The following is a 15000-nucleotide window of genomic DNA, read 5'->3' as shown; positions in this document are numbered from 1 at the left end:
AACACTCCATGCACAAACATGGTTTATTTTGCTCTTGTGGGGGAAACTCTTGTCTCATACTGCAAGTACACCAGATGTAGGAAAATGTCTTACACTCGCTCCAAGATGTGATTCAGTTGGAAGTATAGTATTTCATACTTAAGCTAGTGTTGCGTAACGTATGTTTATATGCTTTTAGGTGTTAAAGGTAAACAAACTTACGTAGTTAATTCATAGCTAAATTCCATTATAACATTGTAATTCGTTATTTATTAGATTGCCATAGTATTTCACACTTAAATATTATAAAAAATAACTAAATTTCTTGCGCTACAAAACACGAGCGTAATGTGTGATTAGCACATCGTCTTCAAACTCCGCTATTTCTGGCTTTTTAGCTCGGAGTCCACTTCCTCTTAATTCAGGTAGCTCACAAATTGGTTCAGGATACATGTATTGTAGTTCAAAAAGGGAAGATTTGTATTTACCGCGAAAGAAGTTCGGGATCTTGTGTAGGTAATGAAATTACAGTTCTATACATTCGCATATCAGAAGTACCCATTTAATAATTATCATCATCATAGGTGTGGACTTTAAGTTTCTCAATGGGTGCTCAAGCTTTGGCGCTTCTGTCACATAGTCTTTTTATTTTATTTTTTAGTAGATCTATCAGAGCAATGGTTCCCAAATTCTTCCTGAGAGGCGAGAAAGACTATCAAGACCTGCTGAAATAAAATGAACCATGAAATTATTTTCAAAAGCAAAAGCTTTTAAAATTTTATTTTAATTTATTTTAGCACGATTTCCTAGACTTTATATTGAACACAATTCATAAATATAAATATTTTGTTGCTGAATTTCAAACAAGTTTAGCAACGTCGGCCAAAATAAGGAGATAGAAAATTATTAAAATAATAATGTTTACAGTCAAACCTTTAGAACATTTGAGAATAATTTGAGTTAAATTGGAAATGATTCAACTGTTTTGTAATTTAGGTGAATCATTTTACACTTTTTTTTAAAAAAAATAAAATTAATAACATCAAATACCAAGTTCTTTGAAGAAATTATTATACAAAATTACACTCACGGATTATTATTATCATTGTAATATTATATCGCTTGATCCTTGATATGCCGTAAACTTAAAGAGTCTAAAATGGGTATTGATAAATGATTATTAAACATATTAATTCGAACTCAAAAACTCAATGGGTGCTCAGCATCTATTAAATATCTCCAATGGGTTCTTGAGGCCCGGAACACCCACGTAATTGGAGCCTATGATTATCTCATAAATAGGGTCTATATTTAAATGCCATAGCTGGCAGGTCATTTACAGCAAATTTAGAAGCTGCATGCGTCATTTATCAATTTTGAAAATTTTAGTACTCTTTTTCCTCTCCCTTGTTTACTTTTCACAACACCTTATATCAGGTCTCTTAGAACACTACAGTTTCCTCTCAATATTCTTTGCCATTTTTTTTTCCTGTTTTCAAATATATTTAATATTGATATATTTTATTTTCTCCTATTAGTTCCAACATTCCCTCATTAGTCTCTATTCGACCTTGCAAAGTTTCTTCATTCTTCTCAATATCCACATTTAAAAATACAACCTTTAAACCTTATAGAATGCCAGTGTTAATATAATTTAGTATCTCGTGTTTTTTTTCTTGTAAGGTAAAGATCTACACGGTAGCTCAGCGGTAAAGAGTTTACCTCCGATGCTGGGGGTCCCTGGTTCGATTCCTGGACAGTTCAGTTTGTGGTGGACAACATCGTGAACGTAAGTTTTCTCGGGTACTTCCGTTTCCTCCCACATTTCGTTCCACCAATTCTTCCATCATCATCTGTTTCCCTTAGAATTCAAGGCATTATCGTGAGACGTTAGAATGAAAGATTTCATTTTAAAGATCTATGATCTAACTACGGGCCTCATTGAGGCCTCCAGGGGGTACATTGCTTCCTCTTGAGTTGACATTTGTATACTGTATATATTTAATCTAAACCAATGAAAATCTTGAAACTCTACTGACATCTTGGGTTCCCCCAAGCAAAATCTAAAATTACGTTGCTGTATCTAACCAAGTAAATGTTCTTGAAAGTTATTACTAAAGTTCTTGGAAGAATACTGGGTGGAAATCGGAGGGAAAACATGGCAATGAGCGATGATTTCATTGAGTTTCTCCCAGGACAGAGGGATTTCAATACACTACGGCTAAAAAGTAGTACTGCCAAAGTACTGGGAATTCACATTGAGCATGATAGGAAATATTGTCCAGGGATAGGTGAGAAGTACCTCCCTGAATCACCCAATGAAACCATCACCGATTGCAATACTCGACACCAACTCACAAAAGACTTAATAACTGAAACGAGACTCGTCTACTGACTGTTTGTATAAAGATGCAACATCCTTAACGCAAAATCATCCTGCCTCCATATTACAGGGTAAAACGTCATAGTTGAAAACTGGAATTGCCATATTTAGAAAAACATTATTTGCAGTCACAATATTGGAAATACACATATTACATTGAATTGAAGGTAATGGATAGTACTGGTCGTCTTAGCTTTGTGAAATTTTCAAAACTAATATTTAAGCCACTCACTTTTAGCGTTTTTATTTTTTATTTTTTCATTCATGTTCATCTAATATACAATTTGTTAGATAAATAATTTGTTTCAATTTAACGTAAGATGTCACTACTCTCTAGTTTCTAAAAGTAATCTGGTTAGAATCATTGTCAATCATAGAAATAATAAATACGAAGAAATGAAATGAAATCTTTGAGTTTTACGTCCCACGGTTATGCCGGTGAGGCTAAAGGAGACGGTGATAATGAGAGATGAGTAAAATGGTGGAATGAAGTAAGTGGGAGGAAACGGGAGAACCCCGAGAAAACCCACGAGCACGGTGTTTGTCCACCACAAAGTTCACTTGGCGGGGGCTGGGATCGAACCCGGGACCCCAAGCACCAGAGGTGAACGCTCTACCACTGAGCCACCGCGCCCCCCTAAATACAAAGAAATGATATAAAATATGTTCAACTGCTGTAATTTTATTCAAAACTGCAACTGAAAGTAAAATATCAAAACAATTGGTTGTATTGATGAAAAAACAAATCGTTTCTTGATATTCTATTAAATAATTACTAATATCCATCATAACCGTAGCTAGAGATTTTGGCGCCCGGGGCGAAATAGAATTCGGTGCTCTTACACTCATCTCACCAAGCTCTTTTTTTCATATAAGAGAAGCAGCTTCTATTGTTATTCTTCGCAAACTGTCTGGACAAACCATTGCAACAGCCTAAAGCGATTATTATGTATCCTTATATAGATAAGAGTTGTTTTCAAGAGGCTTATTTTGGACTTTTTTTTTAAAATTAAACTTGGCAAAAGTACCTCTGGTTGGTAAACAAATCCACTTAGAGAACATTTAAGGAAATGTTTTTAAAATGTTAGAAATATGTGACAGTATTAATTTCCAGTAATAATTGTAAACTTTTTGAAATTTTATTTCCGTATGTGACCACACAAATAGCATTTTAATTTCAATTCTTTTACAGTAAAATATATATATATATATATATATATATATATATATATATATATATATATATATATATATATATATATATATATATATATATATATATATTGTTAAATGTAATGGAAACAGAAGGAGATTTCTTTGGGAATTTCTCAATATTGATCGATGAAGCTGAAAAATGTGTTTAATGTTTGTATTTAAAATCCAAAATATAGTTTGAATACTAGCCCTACATATCTTTGAAATTGTAGTAATTACTTAATTTCTTAATGAATGAAAGTTCTGAATTGGGGGTTACTTCTTACTAATTAGCATACTAAAATACACACACACACACACACACACACATATATATATATATATATATATATATATATATATATATATATATATATATATATATATATATATATATATTATATGTATGTAGATACATAAAAATATCACATAGTTAGATACGAATACACAAAAATCAATCCTGGCAATACAAGTAGTTGATGGAAAACTGATCCTTATAAATTCCTTCAGATTGGAAGTATTTCATATATCAATGGAATAAAAAAAAAAATCAGTAATAGTGATCAGTCTGAAAAAGACGAAATTCGTTGGGTTAAGTTCTGCCCCTGTTATATTCTAGAACTCTATTCTAGAACTGTTTCAAGTTCGAAAATATTATTTCTATTTTTTTTTTTACCTTCATTTTTAATATTTCCACGCAAACAGCAGTTTGTTTGTGTCTCTGCACCCCTCTCATTTTCATACCTTCATTCTCACCATCGTGATTAAACTGAGTGGGTAGAAAAGCGTGATTAACCTACGCAAACTTATCACCATCAAACCGCCAAATATGTATTTGGGAATTTTACCGTTTTTGATTTTGAAAATAGTCCTGCGTATACTCTGTCATTGCTCAGCACCGTGTATAGCACATCGTTATTAAAAAGAACATATATAGTACTTTTTTTAAGTAGTAAGTAAAAGCTTGTTGTGACACTGGATCGTTTTGGTTGGAGCGTAGCTCAAAAGAATATATATATATATATATATATATATATATATATATATATATATATATATATATATATATATATATTTGCAAGACAAACAACAATATTGATTTAATAGGATGCCAACATTTTTATGAGGCGCCGCGTCGTTTACTCTTCCCAACTTTTTCGTTTCATATTGCTCTTTCGGCGCACGTTCTCTCTTTTGCTCTCAAGTCAAAATAAGACAGAAGTGGCCAATCTTTTTGGTTTGGGCAGGGCCGGCTTTAAGCCGATTGGACCGATTGCTCCCAATCGGGCCCGCGCCTAAATGGTCCCCGCGCTAGTGCTGTCTACTCTACCGTTTTAACAGCATATTAGGCCCCAGATGAAACAAATGTGTTGTGGTCCCTATGACTAAATTTTGCTCCTACACGTAATTAATACATGCCATTCTGCTCGCGGGTCCCCAATGCTTGCGGGGTCCCCGACCAAGTGGCTATGGTACCGTTAAGATGGCTCTGCTACTCTCGGTTGTCAGGTACACACAACATATTGCAATACAAATACATCCATGAACTCCACAAGGGAAGGTATGGTCTCTCCTTAACAAATAATGATAGTTTGTATTAAGTTTCCGGGCATAAGCAAATATTTTCTGAATTTCATAAGTAGCTACCTACGATGTTCTCACTAGCATATATTAGGTTTTCCTGACTTGAATTCTTTTCAAAAACATACAGCTGTCAAGAAATCTTTGAACCAACGAATTCATATCAATGTGCATTTCATTATGTCTTACAAATATAAACTTATGGAAACAGACTTCATCATTGTATTTCTCGTAAAATTCTAAGCTAATTTGATATATTAAATGACCCCTTCCTATTTAAGAAAGTCGAGCGAGATACAAGACGGCCGACTTCAAGATAACGGCCATGATATGCATACCCTCAAATAGACGTCTACGTTCTCCCGGTGTCGATTAATGTGTTTCTTTTATCCCTATACCCGTTTTACAAATAAAATGAAATTTTCAAACTTGAATTGTTATGGCTTATTCTGATAAATCATTGTTGTATGCATGGCCGCCCACAGGGTGGGGGGCAAGGGTGTCAGTTAAATCACCTATATTTTCGAAAGTTTTCGGCAAGTTTTCGGCAATGGGGAAACTAAAACGCAATGTTAGGGTTCCTTTTAACAACTTTTAAAATTTTCGGGGCTCCGGGGTCCTCAGTGTTTGGTAATGTTCCGTAATGTGGGAACTGAAAACGTAATTTTAGGTTATATTTTAACAACTTTTCAAAATTTCGGAGGTCACTAAAACAAGTGGTATTATGACTATGTTCTTTTTAGATATGATACACTTATATTGCTAGTTGTAGATTTACATATATATAATTTTATATTGAAATATACCTTATATATGTTTAGTCTATCAACTTTCACGCACTATTTAAGCGCACAGTTTGATTACCATCCATTCCGACTGCAAAATCTCCATTAAACTTTTGAAATGAAATCAAAATGATATTTTTTATTTGACGTCCCAGGATTTGTTCTTAATTTTTCTTAGGACATGGATGATTAATGAAAGGGAGTAATTATGAAATTAAATTTTGTGTGCTCTGCCATCAGGAATCGAGTTCGAGACTATGTACACCACAGACGCACTCGCTAACCACTAGACCACACTCTAAAAACGAGTAGGGTTATGAGAACCATAAAAATATAGAGAACCAACATGGTATGGCTGTTGGAAACATATTTCTTGTTACATAAACAATATTAACATTACCTCTTATGTTACCAGAATCATGTGAGGAAATTCTTTTGTGGTACATAAAACATACCATATTGTTGTCGCTTTTATAGTTGCACGCATAATACACATAGTTGCGTGAACAATATAATGGCTGTGTGTCATTCCGTGTCGCACACGCGCTGACCAACGTGAAACACGACGCTATTTGCAATTTCAAGAACGAAGAGTCATAACAATTGTGTATATGTCCAAAGAAATAGCAAGCATTTATTAAGAACACTGACTCTTCATGAACTAATAGAGAAATGTGAAGAAAAGTTATTTACGGAAGTTTGTGCATTTTCTGGCATGTAAATGCATAATGAGCCATGTTTCTAGGACAAATAAGCACATTAGATGGGAGGACTGTTAATCTTGTAAATGCTGCCTCAAACTTCACTTCATAACATTTCTTTCAAAATGATTACAAGAAATATAACACGTTTTATCTTCCGTTGTACATTTTTAAAACAGATATATCTCATGAAGATTTGCTTATAACAAAAAGGTACGACCAACTTAGAATATCACTGTTACTTATTAGATATTTCTGGTATGAATAAAAGGAGTATTGTCAATTTATGTATAATGTTAGAATGTTAGAATGTTCTCTCATTATAAATATTTTTTAACTACTTGTTCTTGGATCATTCAAGTGTGTTGAAAGAGATAATACCGTTCGAAGTGTTATGGTATGCGCAGCACCAAATAAATTGTTTTCAATAACAAGTGCGTACGTTACAGCAGCCATTTTGACATTTTAAGTACGGTTAAAGCAAAGATCTGGCCTTATAATAAAATCTTAAAGCCATACGTCACAGTTTCGCCATCCCTACTCTGCCCACTCCGCCCAATAGGATCGCAATGTTTTGAGCCAACAAACATGGCGGAAACGAAAGTAGCCAATCAGATGATGTCGGAAACGAGAGTAGCCAATCAGACGTGCCGATGCTCGGTTGTTTTTTGGCTTCATTATTTAATAGGATGAAGATATATATGGGGCAGATCCTTTATTTTATAAGATCCTTGGGTTAAAGCAACATGTCTTATATTGTTGGGACATCCATAATAAATCTTGTGATGATCTCGATAACCACCCTATATGGTATTTCCAACTATATAGCAGCTGTATAGTTGCAAGTACAATAATTGGCATAGTTGTTAATATCATAAATATGTCTAGGACAACCATAATTATTGTTGACTCAGCTAGAGTTTTTTAACAATATAATATTTTACTCCGAGTCATAACTTTTGCTGGCGCTATATTAATAATACTGTATAGTTACATTCAACCATAATTATGGTTGAATATAGCAATACCATTTTCAGAGTGCAGCACTGAGAGCGCTATATATATGGGGTGTTTCAAAACAACACCGACAACGTTTGGGAGATGATTCCTGATACCAAGATAAGCCAACAAGTATAGACCAACCTGGGTGCACAAATGCTTCCTTTCGGAGTTTCAGGCTGCTGAAAACTTGAAAAAATTAACTTTAAGGGCCCATAGCTCCACAACTATGGGACCTACTGTAGTTGGGTCAAGACTTCTCTTAGAAACTAGAATGTGCCCTATCCAAATATCTAAGTTTCAGAATCATCTGATACTTCTTTAACACCTTTTGTAGAGGTAGCTGGTGAGTACTTCAAATTATATGCCCGTAGTCAAACTCCCTCTATAAAAATTGTTGTGTGAGTATTACAGGATTCTAAAACTTGTATTTTTGGATAGCGCACATATTAGTTCTAAAATAAAGTTTGACCCGACTACGGTAGGTCCCATAGCTTTGGAGCTATGGACCTTTAAAGTTCATTATTTCATGTTTTGGCAGCCTATAACTGCGAAAGAAAGCATTTGTGCACCAAGGTTGGTCTATACTTTATGTCTTATTTTGGTGTCAGGAATCATCTCCCAAACGTTGTCGGTATTGTTTTGAAACACACTATATATATATATATATATATATATATATATATATATATATATATATATATATATATATATATATATATATATATATATATATATATATATAGGGGAGAGTTCCCGAAGTTGAACCGGTTCCTAGATTGGACCGCCTTATATTTTGAAAAGTAGATATATTTGAAATATAAGAGTTAGCTACACTGTTTGCAGATAAGGGAAGGAACTCCTTGTTTACAGTTTCGCACCATCTGCACGCAGTGAAGCTGAGAACGGCGAACATGTATGTTATGCAGATCTATTAGTGCTGGGATCGCAAGTGAACTTACATCAGTAACAGGTAGCTATCACGGTTTTAAACTATACACGCGTCAAATGTGTTCTTTTAACTACAACGTGATGCATGTGCTTTAATATTTCAATGTAATTGAAAATTTGAGAACACGTCTTTTTGTTTCAACGTAGCAGTTGCCCAGTTTGAACCAGCACGTATTGCCTGGATTGGACCGGTCCATTGCATGCAACCATTTTAAAATAATTTCGTGTAGAGTCTATGAATAATTTTAAATACATTGTATTACCTTGGTTAAGTGCAAATACGTGATTCTCCATTATTTCAGCTCATGAATGGCCCAAAGAGGACAATATGGCCATTGGACGGAATTGGAGTTACAAATGCCCATTGCTGCTTATCGAAATGGAGATTATTGTTTAAATGAATGCAGCAGAGTATATGGAGTTCCTAAAGCAATGATTAGGCGGCATGCTCTTCAGAAAAATAGTACCGTTAATGGAACCAAGGGACTAGGAAGGCAGGCTACCTTCAACCCAGACATGGAGAGGACTCTTGCGGAACACATGATAGCATTAGAAGAGTGTTCTTTTGGACTGACGATTACAGAAGTTCGGCAATTAGCGTTTGACTTAGGAGAAAAATGTGGTGTTTCTCACACGTTAAATCGGGAGAAAGGTTTGGCTGGAAAAAAGTGGTTCTATGCATTTATAAGAAGAAATCCTGAACTTTCTGTGCGTCGACAAGAAGCTACCTCATTACAAAGAGCAAAAGGATTTAACAGAGAAAATGTAGGACATTTTTTGATCTTTTGGAATGCAATGTGGACCAATTCCAAATCACAGCAAAGAGAATTTACAATGTGGATAAATCAGGATACTGTCCAGAAACATCTACCGAAAATAGTTGCTCAAAAAGGAAAACGTCAGGTAGGTGCTGTTACAAGTGGAGAGGCGGAGTGAATACTACAATGGTTTGTGCAGTGAGTGCGGCAGGTGTCTACATACCACCCATGATAATATTTAAAGCCAAAAAGTGGAATAGTGATTTTGAGATTGGTGCCCCTGCAGTAAGCATTGTCAAGATTTCGGATACAGGATACATAAACTCTGATTTGTTTGTGGTATGGCTTGAACATTTTAGAAAGAATACAAACTGCAATAAAGAACATACAGTCCTTCTTTTGCTTGGTGGACATACCACAAAACAGCAAGAACCTAGCAGCTTGGGAATTTGCAAGAGAAAACGGTATTATTTTACTGCAGCTACCTGGTCACACTATGCGCCGTTTGCAACCGCTTGATGTTGCATTCTTGGGACCTTTGCAGACGTATTTCGTCCAAGCTCAACAAAAGTTCTTAAACACCTACAAAGGACATCAAATCAAACAATCAAATATTCCAGCTCTTTTTCATGAAGCATACGGCAGAGCAGCTACAGTCGCTAATGCCCACAGTGCATTTCGTGCAGCGGGGATTTGGCCGGTTAATCGTCACGTTTTTGCAGACCATCTCTTTGCTTCATCCAATGCTTTCTATTCTGATGGCAGTTGTCAACCAGGATGTGAGTCTCCCAAAGAAGATCGTACAAAAAAACAAAGCAAGTTATCAGCCATGCGAAATCTAGAGTCAGAGCTCGAATCAGAAGACGACAGTGATCAGGACAAGGATTACGTGCCACCTGCCAAGAAACTAAAGAACTTCCAAAACATCTTATTACAGATATCCCCTTTACCAAAAGCAATAGATCAACCAGGACCAGCGGGGTCGCGAAGTAGCCAAAGTAAAGCACAGAAGGCTGTTGTAATCACAAGTAGTGCTTACAAACTAGAGCTTGAACGTTCATCCGCGAGAAGAAATAAGATGATCCAGAGGAAGTAGCAGTTGTTCGAATCAATGAAAAGCAAACCAGTTGGTTTTTCTCCCTATGTAAGAAAAACCGGCAAGAAGATATGATTCAGTGCTTGAAATGCCGCCGTTGGGTCCACACTCATTGTGCAAAGGTAAAACCAAGTAAAAAAAAATATATACTATTGTTCAACATGTAACGTTCTTCCCACTTCTTAAACACGCAAAGCAGATGCAACTTTTCATTTTCTACACAATAGCAAATTGTGTTAAGACTTATTTCAGTTTCGTAATTGAGCAGTTAATATTACTTTCATTATTTTTATTTATTTCTTCATTACGTGAAGGTTCTGTAAAGGTAATAAATTTATCCTAACATTTATATTAATTGCACAAGCACTTCTGCGTTTCAATTGTCAAGTATTTTCTTTCTTGTTTGAGAGTAAATTTAATTTATTCGTTAAAGCCTCTGCGAGGTCCATTCTAAGAAACGCATGGTTCAACGTAGGAAACTAGTTTCCTTAAATGGACCAATGTCAATAATTTAATTTTTTGGTAATAAATATGTTAATAATGAGTTTTTTTGTTACAATATGCACACCATTTTAAAGCAGATACAATATATTTTGGAATTAAAACATCATGCTCTTATTTAATTGTGTATTGTCTAGTTTATATGGTAAATAGTGGTAACTGGTTCAAAATAGGCAACTCTCCCCTATATATATATATATATATATATATATATATATATGTGTGTGTGTGTGTGTGTGAGAGAGAGAGAGAGAGAGAGAGAGAGAGAGAGTGTTCTACATACCTTGGTGCAAGTTAGTTGTAAACCTGGGGCCCCGCAAAATGTTCCCAATTGGGTCCCGCACCACCTAAGGCCGGCTCTGGGTTTGGGGGCTACTTTTCATTTCAGAAATTTCCCGTGGTCTACTTGTGTATTTAGTAGCCTCCTAGAAAGAGTCATTATACAACGACGGTGGTCGATACAAATCAGTGGTCTACGGAAAGGAGGTTTTGGAGTTTAAATTCTCCTTGAATAAGATATTATGGAAAAAATACACATAGTGAATATATATATATATATATATATATATATATATATATATATATATATATATATATATATATATATATATATATATATATATACAAAAGCCTGAAAGTATACGAAATTGAGTGCTTGTACTCCTCTTGATAAAATTCTTCTTTCGCTGATACAGATAGACTGACATACTGTGGGCTTACCGGTCGACAGATTGGATAACCCTGAAATAATAACAGTAGGCCCCTATATATAATTATATTCTCACGAAAATTTTCATAGCCTTCCGAAAAATAGCAAAATACATTAACCATATGAGTTCGTTACCGAAGAGAATACAATGCGCAACTTGTGAGGATGAGCCCATCATAGTCAAATAATCTTAACAATTCAAATTTATGAGAAATTTATAAAAAAATCTTAGAAAAGGCTACCAAGTAAATGAGATTGAGACCCTACGAGCTAAACTGAAACAGAAAATATCCTGATGAACTCCTTGAGACCGTATGATTATTACTGTGTCTTTTGGTGCAGGAGATCGAAATTCGATTCTCGGTGGGAGCTCATGTGAATCGAGTACAAAGTTAAATTTTAGCTCCACGTCTTATGTAGTCTCGACGCCGAAAAGCATCTGTAAGCTCGGGCGAAAGAGAGAAACAAGAACCAATAGCTGCTGTATTTCACAGAGAAAATACCTACATATGAAGAACCATGCGTTCCGTTCACTTGCTGATGACATGGTATTAGTAGTTGAGGGTGTTAAAGGTGCGCAAACAAGAAGAGAAGATAAAAGACGTGAAAACATACCCCCAAAGAGATTATCTTGAACAGAGAAACTGAAAGAAATATATAACTCAAGCTTGCAGGTATTTTTCATCAGGAAATGCTACTAATATCTAAATCCGTTACGATGGAAATAAAGAAACGCTTTGTCAAGACCTTTATTTGCAATATGGAACTACAGAGGTAAAAGATATGGACACGGAGAAGCAAAAGAAACTGAAGAGATTTTGAGATGTGCTGTAGCATTACCGAAGAATGCATGTGTCCTGCATATAAAATAGAAGGAATTATCAAAATGTTGAAAGAAATAAATGAAAGTAGATTTTATTAATCATAGAAAAGAGAAGAAGTCTTGCTCACGCAAAGAGGCATGTTTTTGTGAATGGAAAGAAAAAAGGGAGGCAAGGAAAACTTTGATTCGAGTACCAAAAATAACACATAAAAACGAAGATTTATCAATGGGTAAAACGTGTACACAAGTATGAGGAAACTGTTTTGTGCACTACTGAAAGTTGTATATAAAATGTGTATTATTTTGCAGTGCTCTAGTGGAGATTCCTTTCACATATTAACGCACCAAGTAATAGAATTAAATCTTTTTCCATCACGCGTAAGTAGAAGATACCCCAACATTTCTGAGAAGATCATTGTGAAAACAAAAGAAAAAAGTGCCTTACACCCTAATTTCCACCACCACCTTCAAAGTAATCATCTCAAACTTGTATGCAATGACTCCAGCTAATTTTCTGAAAGCAACCTGGAAATACACTGACTGTAGTGTGATCAAGAACTCCGGTCAAATCTCTTGGATGGAGTTAAAGCATTGCCATTTCAACTGAAATTTCATTTTAGAAAGGTTAGAAACCGAAAGAAACTAAGTCAGGCGAGTAGGGTGCGTGGCAGACAGTGGTCGTGTTGCTTTCTGGTTGGAAGTGAGGAATAAACTTCGCTACAATTTGTACCGTATTCAGTTCATTCATTACAATGTTTCTTATAATAATCTAACTCTATTGGAAATATCACAGACTCTTTGCATTCCTTTCTCGAGGATCACCTCATGCACTTTTGCGATCGTTTGCATAGTTTGTACATAATAACAGTCAATCCGAACGTTTGTCCTCCTTCATAAGTTCTCGATTTTCTTTGAATCGTTTATACTACTTAAAATCTACTTGTTTGGCTCAAAGTTTCCTCACCAAAAGCCTCGATGGGTTTCAGCTGCAGTTTTCTTCAGCTTGAAACATAACTTAATGCAGATCCTTTAACTCATCAGATCAAACACAGCAGAACACGGCATAACGAAACTATGAAACCTTAGAAATGCGTACACTTGTAAGAATGCCATTTGGTAGACTGCCAGTTGAGATACATAGTAAATGGTAATTAAAGGCTAGAGATGGTACTGTTGTTGGTTTGGACAGAATATTGAAAGATGTGTATCTCGTATGTACTATCATGTACAAAGAAGAAAAAAGGATTTGAAATACTACTTCATTTCCAGAAACTGACATATATAATTTTAGACACTAACAAACAGGGATGTAATTTTCTTTTCCTGAAAAATTCTTGCTCCCTTATGTCACAAAATATGCTACCTGAAAGCAGCTTTGGAAAGAGAAGCGTGTGTGTGTTTCTATTTAAATTTTCTTTGAGCTCGACTATCTAGGACTATTCGTTTCTGTTTGAGGTATTTTTGCTTCGCCTAATATCAACCTAACACTATCTTAGATACAGGTGAATCAGGAATTCTGGTTTCATAAGTGAAAGATTGATAGAAAGCAAAGACGAAAAAAATAATGTAATAATGTAATAATGTAATTGGTTTAACTCTGTCAATAATATACAGGGTTATTATAAATGATTGAAGCGATTTCATAAATTCACTGTAGCTATAGTAATTGAGATATTGTAACAAAACTAAACAGTAACGTAGAAAAACTCAAAAAGTTTTGTTTGTTGCACGTGTATTTCAGATTTCTCTCACGAGAGTGCAGTAGTGAGCAGTAAGGCAAGATGGTGACAGGCGCCGAGAAAGCATTTCATGTCATGGCCTCCACGCTCTCCTGACCTAACCCCATGCGTAGACCTTGGTTTTTTTTTGGGGGGGGGGGTTATGTGAAAGATTCAGTGTTCACACCTCCTCTACCATCAAACCTGCCAGAACTGCGAGCCCATATCAACAATGCTTTTGAACTCATTGATAGGGACATGCTGCGTCGAGTGTGGGAAGAACTTGATTTTCGGCTTGATGTCTGTCGAATCACTAAGGATGCACATATCGAACATTTGTAATTGTTAGCAAAAACTTTTTGAGTTTTTCTATATGTGTGAGAAAATTGTTGCGATATATACAGTAATACAGTTGTTACAGAGCTGTGAAATCGCTCTAATCATTTATAATAACCCTGTACTTTCTTCAAGAAAACAATATCCTTTATAACTAACAAATATATTCAATCAAAGGATTTTCTTCTTTTTAAAGGTTTTTTTTTAATGAAGATTCCAATTTAATGTCCCATTATTATGTTCTTTAGGCCAAATGTGGCGGAAATTTGTTGAATGTGAATGAGTCTAGAAGAGTTATTGAAATCAGAACATGATAGGAGACGATTCTGTTCATCACAAATATACTAGGCCTGATTTGGAATCAGGAACCCCTCGCACGAGAGGTAAGCGCTCTTCTGCTCAGACACACTGGCCCTCACGGAGTTCTGTCTTAGACTAAAGTCTTAAGTGGATAATCATTGTTGATTGTGATTACTTGGGATAACA

The sequence above is a fragment of the Thermobia domestica genome, chromosome 4, assembly GCF_964235325.1.
Source record: "Thermobia domestica chromosome 4, izTheDome1.hap1.1, whole genome shotgun sequence".
Lineage (NCBI taxonomy): Eukaryota > Metazoa > Arthropoda > Insecta > Zygentoma > Lepismatidae > Thermobia > Thermobia domestica.
This window is presented reverse-complemented; position numbering follows the sequence as displayed.